Here is a 9,234-nt window from a genome sequence, read left to right as displayed (position 1 = left end):
TTGTTGCCTTGGCCGTGTGTTTTGGGTCATTGTCATGCTGGAATACCCATCCACGACCCATTTTCAATGCCCTGGCTGAGGGAAGGAGGTTCTCACCCAAGATTTGAAGGTACATGGCCCCGCACATTGTCCCTTTGATGCGGTGAAGTTGTCCTGTCCCCTTAGCAGAAAAACACCCCCAAAGCATAATGTTTCCACCTCCATGTTTGACGGTGGGGATGGTGTTCTTAGGGCCATAGGTAGCATTCCTCCTCCTCCAAACATGGCGAGTTGAGTTGATGCCAAAGAGCTCAATTTTGGTCTCATCTGACCACAACACTTTCACCCAGTTCTCCTCTGAATCATTCAGATGTTCATTGGCAAACTTCAGACGGGCATGTATATGTGCTTTCTTGAGCAGGGGGACCTTGTGGGCGCTGCAGGATTTCAGTCCTTCACGGAGTAGTGTGTTACCAATTGTTTTCTTGGTGACTATGGTCCCAGCTGCCTTGAGATCATTGACAAGATCCTCCCGTGTAGTTCTGGGCTGATTCCTCACCGTTCTCATGATCATCGCAACTCCACGAGGTGAGATCTTGCATGGAGCCCCAGGCCGAGGGAGATTGACAGTTCTTTTGTGTTTCTTCTATTTGTGAATAATCGCACCAACTGTTGTCACCTTCTCACCAAGCTGCTTGGCGATGGTCTTGTAGCCCATTCTAGCCTTGTGTAGGTCTACAATCTTGTCCCTGACATCCTTGGAGAGCTCTTTGGTCTTGGCCATGGTGGAGAATTTGGAATCTGATTGATTGATTGCTTCTGTGGACAGGTGTCTTTTATACAGGTAACAAACTGAGATTAGGAGCACTCCCTTTTAGAGTGTGCTCCTAATCTCAGCTCGTTACCTGTATAAAAAGACACCTGGGAGCCAGAAATCTTTCTGATTGAGAGGGGGTCAAATACTTATTTCCCTCATTAAAATGCAAATCAATTTATAACATTTTCGACATGCGTTTTTCTGGATTTTTTTGTTGTTATTCTGTCTCTCACTGTTCAAATAAACCTACCATTAAAATTATAGACTGATCATTTCTTTGTCAGTGGGCAAACGTACAAAATCAGCAGGGGATCAAATACTTTTTTCCCCTCACTGTATGGCGATGGCTAAAACACCTACACCAGCGAAAATAGATTTTTTTCAGCTGGAAGATAATGCCCAGAGCTTACCCATGATGTTGCACAACAATTTAAGTCAATAGGTTATAATATGATATACAGTGCCTTCGGAAAGTATTCAGAACCCTTGACTTTTTCCACATTTTGTTACGTTACAGCCTTATTCTAAAATGTATTAAATAAAACATTTTGCTCAGCAATCTACACACAATACCCCATAACACCCCATGACAACGTGAAATCAGGATTTTAGAAATGTTAGCAAATTTATAAAAGCTAAAAAACAGAAATACCTTATTTACATAAGTATTCAGACACTTTGCTATGAGACTCGAAATTGAGCTCAGGTGCATCCTGTTTCCATTGATCATCCTTGAGAGGTTTCTACAACTTGATTGGAGTCCACCTGTGGTAAATTCAATTGATTGGACATGATTTGGAAAGGCACACAACTGTCTATAAAAAGGTCCCACAGTTGACAGTGCCAGTCAAAGCAAAAACCAAGACATGAGGTCGAAGGAATTGTCTGTAGAGCTCCAAGACAGGATTGTGTCGAGGCACAGATCTGGGGAAGAGTACCAAAAAATGTCTGCAGCATTGAAGGTCCCCAAGAACACAGTGGCCTCCATCATTCTTAAATGGAAGAAGTTTGGAACCAGCAAGACTCTTCCGAGAGCTGGCCGCCCGGCAAAACTGAGCAATCGGGGGAGAAAGGCCTTGGTCAGGGAGCTGACCAAGAACCTGATGGACACTGACAGAGCTCTACAGTTCCTCTGTAGAGATAGGATAACCTTCCAGAAGGACAAACATCTCTGCAGCACTCCACCAATCAGGCCTTTATGGTAGAGTGGCCAGACGGAAGCCACTCCTCAGTAAAACGCACATGACAGCCCGCTTGGTTTGCCAAAAGGCACCTAAAGACTTGCAGACCATGAGAAACAAGATTCTCTGGTCTGATGAAACCAAGATTGAACTCTTTGGCCTGAATGCCAAGCGTCACATCTGGAGGAAACCTGGCACCATCCCTACAGTGAAGCATGGTGGTGGCAGCATCATGCTGAGGCAGGGACTGGGAGACTAGTCAGGATCGAGGGAAAGATGAATGGAGCAAAGTACAGAGAGATCCTTGATGAAAACCTGCTCCAGAGCGCTGAGGACCTTAGACTGGGGCCAAGTTTCACCTTCCAACAGGACAACGACCCTAAGCACACAGCCAAGACAATGCAGGAGTGGCTTCGGGACAAGTCTCTGCATGTCCTTGAGTGGCCCAGCCAGAGCACGGACTTGAACCCGATCGAGCATCTCTGGAGAGACCTAAAAATGGCTCTGCAGTGACGCTCCCCATCCAACCTGACAGAGTTTGAGAGGATCTGCAGAGAAGAATGGAAGAAACTCCCCAAATACAGATGTGCCAAGCTTGTAGTGTCATACCCAAGAAGACTTGAGGCAGCTGTCGCTGCGAAAGGTGCTTCAAAGTACTGAGTAAAGGGTCTGAATACTTACGTAAATGTGATATGTTTGTTTTTTTAAACATAAATTAGCAAGCATTTCTAAAAACCTGTTTTTTCTTTGTCATTATGGGGTATTGTGTGTAGATTGATGAGGGAAAAAAAAAAACAATTTAATCAATTTTAGAATAAGACTAACGTAACAAAATATGGAAAAAGTCAAGCTGTCTGAATACTTTCCGAAGGCACTGTATTTGGGCTTGAAGTGGAAAATCCGAAGTGGGAACTTTGTGGAAATCCATGTCAATGACGTGCAAGTTCTTTCTAACTTGCGTGTCAGTTATAGGGCTGGCTTTAGTTAGTTTGGAACCACCTACCTACAAAACCTGTTAGAGCCAACATGTGTGGCCTCCTTACTTCCTGTTTACAACCTGTTGCTACTGTGGCTTACTGCGGTCTGCAATGCACTTTGACTGTTGCATCGGCTAATGCCGGTGAAAAGGTGAGTAAAAAAATTGCTATATTATTCTGATCAGTAGATGAAGTGGATAGGTGAAATGTTAACACATCTGGAACACTTCATTGTTTCTGGCGCTAGAGCAAGAGTGTAGCTAGCTAGCAAGTAGCAGTTGCTTGCTAACTATACACGTTTGGCTGGCTAGCTAGCTATAGCTAGCATAGCTAACTGTGTGGTAAAAGTAAATCCACATGAAGTTCATATATAGCTCCGTGAGTAAATCACTGCTCTACCAGTACTAACACTACCGTATTGCTTTAATTTTGTTACAAACCGCGAAGCTGTCACCAAAACTGCAAGATGTCTCTACAGTAATAAACCTAGCTGTCAAATGGAATGTGCTTGCGGGCCAATGTGATACATAATGATGCAAAGTAATACAGTTCAAGTTGTAAGGACAAATCATAATTATGTTTTAATTAGCTAGCTAGCTTGCTTTCAAGTTGAGAGATTGGGTGTATGTAGCTAGTGAAATTAATTAATCCACCAATTTTGCACTTCTATGTTTAGCAGAGTAACAATATGTCCTATTAAACAGGCACCAAATGTGAGAACGAATATTGTAGTTGCCTACATACCATTTTCTCTTAGGCTACCCATCCCAGCCCCCCTCTGCTCTGCATGGCCACAGAAGTGAAATCATGGCCAGACAGACACCTTCCTCGCCACGCAGAATGTTTTAGTGTCATTGTATGTCATTGTCAAGTTCATAGAATTTAGGCTATACATTGATCCATGACAGACAGAAAATGTGTATTAATTAACTCCACCTTTGTGTCTGTGTTTCAGGAGTCAGACAACAACAATTCAGCCTCACTGAAGTTTATCTAGAAAAATGCAGTGTACACATTAATTTGAGTAGCTTATTGTGAAGGTAGGATAGGTCACTCTAAATAACATCCTAACTCACACGCCCAGAAAGCTGAGAAAGAGGATTCTCTCTTCCAAAAAATGCACATCAGGTATTGGATTCTAGCTTGTAATATACTTATTCATGTTACCATACTGGAACTCATTGATTACTTTACATGTATAAGGAATGTACAGTACCAGTCAAGTTTGGACACACCTACTCATTCAAGGGTTTTTTCTTTATTTTTTACTATTTTCTACATTGTAGAATAATAGTGAAGACATCAAAACTATGAAATGTCATATGGAATCATGTAGCAATCAAAAAATAGTTAAACAAATCAAAATATATTTTATATTTGAGATTCTTCAAATAGCCACCCTTTGCCTTGATGACAGCTTTGCACACTATTGGCATTCTCTCAACCAACTTCACCTGGTATGCTTTTCCAACAGTCTTGAAGGAGTTCCCACATATGCTGAGCACTTGGTGGCTGCTTTTCCTTCACTCTGTGGTCCGACTCATCCCAAACCATCTAAATTGGGTTGAGGTCGGGGGATTGTGGAGGCCAGGTCTTGTCATCTGATGCAGCACTCCATCAGTCTCCTTCTTTGAAAAATAGCCCTTACACAGCCTGGAGGTGTGTTGGGTCATTGTCCTGTTGAAAACAAATGATAGTCCCACTAAGCCCAAACCAGATGGGATGGCGTATCGCTGCAGAATGCTGTGGTAGCCATGCTGGTTAAGTGTGCCTTGAATTCTAAATAAATCACAGACAGTGTCACCAGCAAAGCACCACACACCATCACACCTCCTCTTCCGTGCTTTACGGTGGGAAATACACATGCAGAGATCATCCGTTCACCCACACCGCTTCTCACAAAGACACAGCAGTTGGAACCAAAATTCTCAACTTTGGACTCAAGACCAAAGGCCAAATTTCCACTGGTCTAATGTCCATTGCTCGTGTTTCTTGGCCCAAGCCAGTCTCTTCATCTTATTGGTGTCCTTTAGTTGTGGTTTCTTTGCAGCAATTCGACCATGAAGGCCTGATTCACGCAGTCTCCTCTGAACAGCTGATGTTGAGATGTGTCTGTTACTTGAGGCTGGTAACTCTAATGAACATATCCTCTGCTGCAGAGGTAACTCAGGGTCTACCATTCTGGTTGAGACTGTGTGAATCAGGCCTTAATGGTCGAATTGCTGCAAAGAAACCACTACTAAAAGGACACCAATAAGAAGATACTTGCTTTGGCCAAGAAACACAAGCAATGGACATTAGACCGGTGGAAATCTGTCCTTTGGTCTGACGAGTCCAAATTTTAGATTTTTGGTTCCAACCGCCGTGTCTTTGTGAGACGCAGAGTAGGTGAACGGATGATCTCTGCATGTGTGGTTCCCACCGTGAAGCATGGAGGAGGAGGTGTGATGGTGTGGGGGTGCATTGCTGGTGACACTGTGATTTATTTAGAATTTAAGGCACACTTACCCATCATGGCTACCACAGCATTCTGCAGCGATATTCCATCCCATCTGGTTTGCGCTTAGCGGGACTATCATTTGTTTTCAACAGGACAATGACCCAACACACCTACAGGCTGTGTAAGGGCTATTTGACCAAGAAGGAGAGTGATGAGTGCTGCATCAGATGACCTGGCCTCCACAATCACCCGACCTCAACCCAACTGAGATGGTTTGGGATGAGTTGGACCGCAGTGTGAAGGAAAAGTAGCCAACAAGTGCTCAGCATATGTGGGAACTCCTTCAAGACTGTTGGAAAAGCATTCCAGGTGAAGCTGGTTGAGAGAATGCCAAGAGTGTGCAAAGTTGTCATCAAGGCAAAGGGTGGCTACTTTGAAGAATCTAAAACATATTTTGATTTGTTTAACACTTTTGGTTACTACATGATTCCATATGACTTATTTCATAGTTTTAATGTCTTCACTATTATTCTACAATGTAGAAAATACTAAAAATAAAGAAAAACCCTTGAATGAGTAGGTGTGTCCAAACTTTTGACTGGTACTATATATATAAAAATAAGTGTCACTTTGCTTCTTGAAAGTCCTATATCTTGAAAAATGTACTGCTGACATGTAAAACATTTCGGGACTGTATTAACAGTGGTCATTTTTGCACTGTACAGGTTTGAATGCAGCTTCAAGATTCATAGATAGGTTAGGATTCAAGGTTATTAGGACTGGCATGAATTAAGTCTGACTCAGACTGGGATTTCACACACAGCCTTGCACATCATTACAGCCAACCACAGAAGATACACAACAACATAAGATAAGGACTTGGTGTGGAAATGGGGTAGGGTTTTGGGGCGATAAATAGACTTCAAGAGAATGAGAAATTAGGCTAAATAACTTATTTGTTAGGAAAACAAGAACATTTCACTAAATTCAGCAATTGAAGCACCAGGTTAGCACCAGGCCCCAAGCTTCCCAAATAATGAGACGCACCTCTTACCTTCTTCTGCACCAATGTTCTCCCTTATGTGTCTGGTGACTGACTCCACATAGAGCCACTTCTCACGCTGCCAGTCCTCCTCCCGGTCATAGACCACTGGCCTGGAAAAGACATCCACCCTATTCAAACACTCAAGAAATCTATTCTGCTTCCTTCCATTCTCACAAGACCTCAGATCTGACTAAATTGAATAAGTAATGCTTTATTGATGCTTTGACCCTTCAAGTCATGCAAATGCATTGATTAAATAAAGATGCATTTGTGAAGTGGTTGAGCGGGAGAATAACCAGACTGGCTGTCTACATTCAGAGAACAAAAATAAACCAGTCTCTCTGGAAATAATACCAGTCAGCAGGGCCTGAAGCCAACTTTTTGGTACACCAGCCACTGTGGCAGGTAGATTATAAAATCTACCAGCCAAAATATTTGTTGCTGCTAAAATTACAAAACACACAAAAAAACAGATGAGCATGCTTTGTAATGTTTCTATACCAATAATTGTATTACTGGTAAAAAGTAATGAGGTATATTGTTTAATTTAGTATTTTGTGACAGATCTTTTTACCAAAATATCACAGATGAGACAAAAATGTTCACCTGCCCCTTTCAGGCGAGAGGTTACCGTGGTGACGCGAGTCGACTTTCGTTGTGCGTAGCGCTTCTAAAAATGAATCTTTCACTCAGCACTTCACGTGCGCACAGCCCCCAGCTAGGCAGTGTTGCTGCGCGAGGTGGGATAGGCTATAGGATTAATAGTTATTTGACTTTGTGCTATTAATTTACGAACTATGAAACAAAAACAGCAGAAGTACTTTGAAAACAGCTACTGACACATTTATTTTTGCTATAAATGTGATCATACTTCCCTATTTTTATTCATAAATGCAAGTGAAATGCTAGCACTGAGGAGCCCTGACCACCTGCCAACGTGGCTGGTGAAATAGATGTCTTACCCGCCAATGCCAAAATCTGCCCGCATTTGGCGGGTCTTAATTTTAGGCCAGTCAGGGAGGAAAATCAGCAAATTGCTCCCTCTAGAGGAAATTTAGAAAACTTCAAGGACTCTGAAATGTACCTTGGTGCAGTTTTCTGGACAGGTCTTGTCTTGACTACTTTCTGGTCAGACGAAGTTGAAGCTGCATGGACAGGTTTTATCTTCGTCACTTTCTGTTGCGGTGAAGGTTTCTGGACAGGTGTGGCCTTGATGGCATTCTGTTCTGGTGGTTTCAGGACAGTTGTGTTCTTGATAACGTTCTGCCCAGGCAAAGGTTTCTGAACAATTGTGTTCTTGATAATGTTCTGTCCAGGTGAAGGTTTCTGGACAGGTCTTGTTGTTGTCTTGACAACATTCTTCTCCGGAGAAGGTTTCTGCACAGACCTGGTCTCGGATCCTTTCTGCTCAGGCCGCGTTGAGGGTTTGCTGCTGCTATTCTGTTGCACGCTGGGAACCACCACCACTGACCTCACCTGGACACAGCAGAAAGGTCTTACAGCAATATGACCAGAGAAATCCACACAAGCACTATACAGTCACAACCAAATCTAAGCTATCCTAACAGTTGATGCAGGCTAAACAAATACATTTATAAATATGGATATATGGACACAAAATACAGGAAAACTATTTGTTAATGATGAAATATTATTATTTAAAATCACACAACTACATTAAGAAAACCAAAAAGTGTCAGCGTTCCGTCCGCTTACCTGGACTTGGAGAGGCAAGGTGTTCTTGTAGCTGGTCTCCACGGTTACCTCTTCGGCCACAAGTGTGACCTGGCACTCCTGGACTGAAACAAGCCCACCTTCCCCCCCCTCCACCACGTTTCCCTCACAACCGGCATTGAACTCCACTGGGGCAATGTGACACACTGAGCACTCCAGTATCGGGGCTCCGATACTCCAATCGTCCCCTACTGTGCCCTCCAAGGCCTCATCTGCACCCTCCACTGGGACCAGAGGTGCCCCATATAACCCATAAGACACATCCTCCGAAGTGAAAGAGTAGTGCGGCTGACAAACCACAGCCTGGCCCCCATTGGGATCAGGGAAACCTGGGGGACATGGAGGCTCCCCCTCATCTGACACAGCCATCTGCAGCCTCTGCATCACCTCCCTCCCCCTAAACAAAGGGGTGGACGAAATGTGTGGCTGCAAGGGTGTCACAGCCTGAGACACGTCCTTTCCTGCTCTAAGTGCCTCAAGGTAGGACCTGGAGAAATAACCCTCATCGCTCACACCATCCTCTTCCTCCTGACAGTTTATCTCCTCATTGCCCTCTTTTTCCCTTTCTCCTTCCACCACCATCTCCTCTCCTTTTCCCTCTTCCCGCTCTCCTACCTCATATCCCTCCCCTGAAACCTGCTCCTGTGTTGGACTGTAAGCTAAGAAAGGCTTAGTTTGCTGGGTGTCGCTGTCACTGGGGTTCCGGGCGCGGTCCTCGACAAAGGCTTCAATGCCCTCATCGCTCCCCCTGTCGCTGTCAATGGGGCTCAGGCACATGATGTCATCCACGTCAAAGTCAAAAACAGGACCAAGGTCCATTGAGACGCTCTTAGGCTCATGGCTCAGGGTCTCAGACCAGGCCTCAGACTCGTTTGATACTGGGCCGCCTGGAGCCGCAGCACCACCCTGTCTACTTCCTGCTTCTCCTGCTTGGACACTCTGGATATGATCAGAGTTTGGCACACATATCACAGCTTCTGATGTACCTTTATCTTTGACTGTATTTTCAACACTAGATGGCACTTTTGGGGGGTCAGTAGTAGGGGAGACAGTGGCTACAT

Source organism: Coregonus lavaretus (genome assembly GCF_964263955.1).
Source record: "Coregonus lavaretus genome assembly, chromosome: 27".
Taxonomy (NCBI): domain Eukaryota; kingdom Metazoa; phylum Chordata; class Actinopteri; order Salmoniformes; family Salmonidae; genus Coregonus; species Coregonus lavaretus.
The sequence above is the reverse complement of the archived record's forward strand: the minus strand, read 5'-3'. Positions refer to the sequence as shown.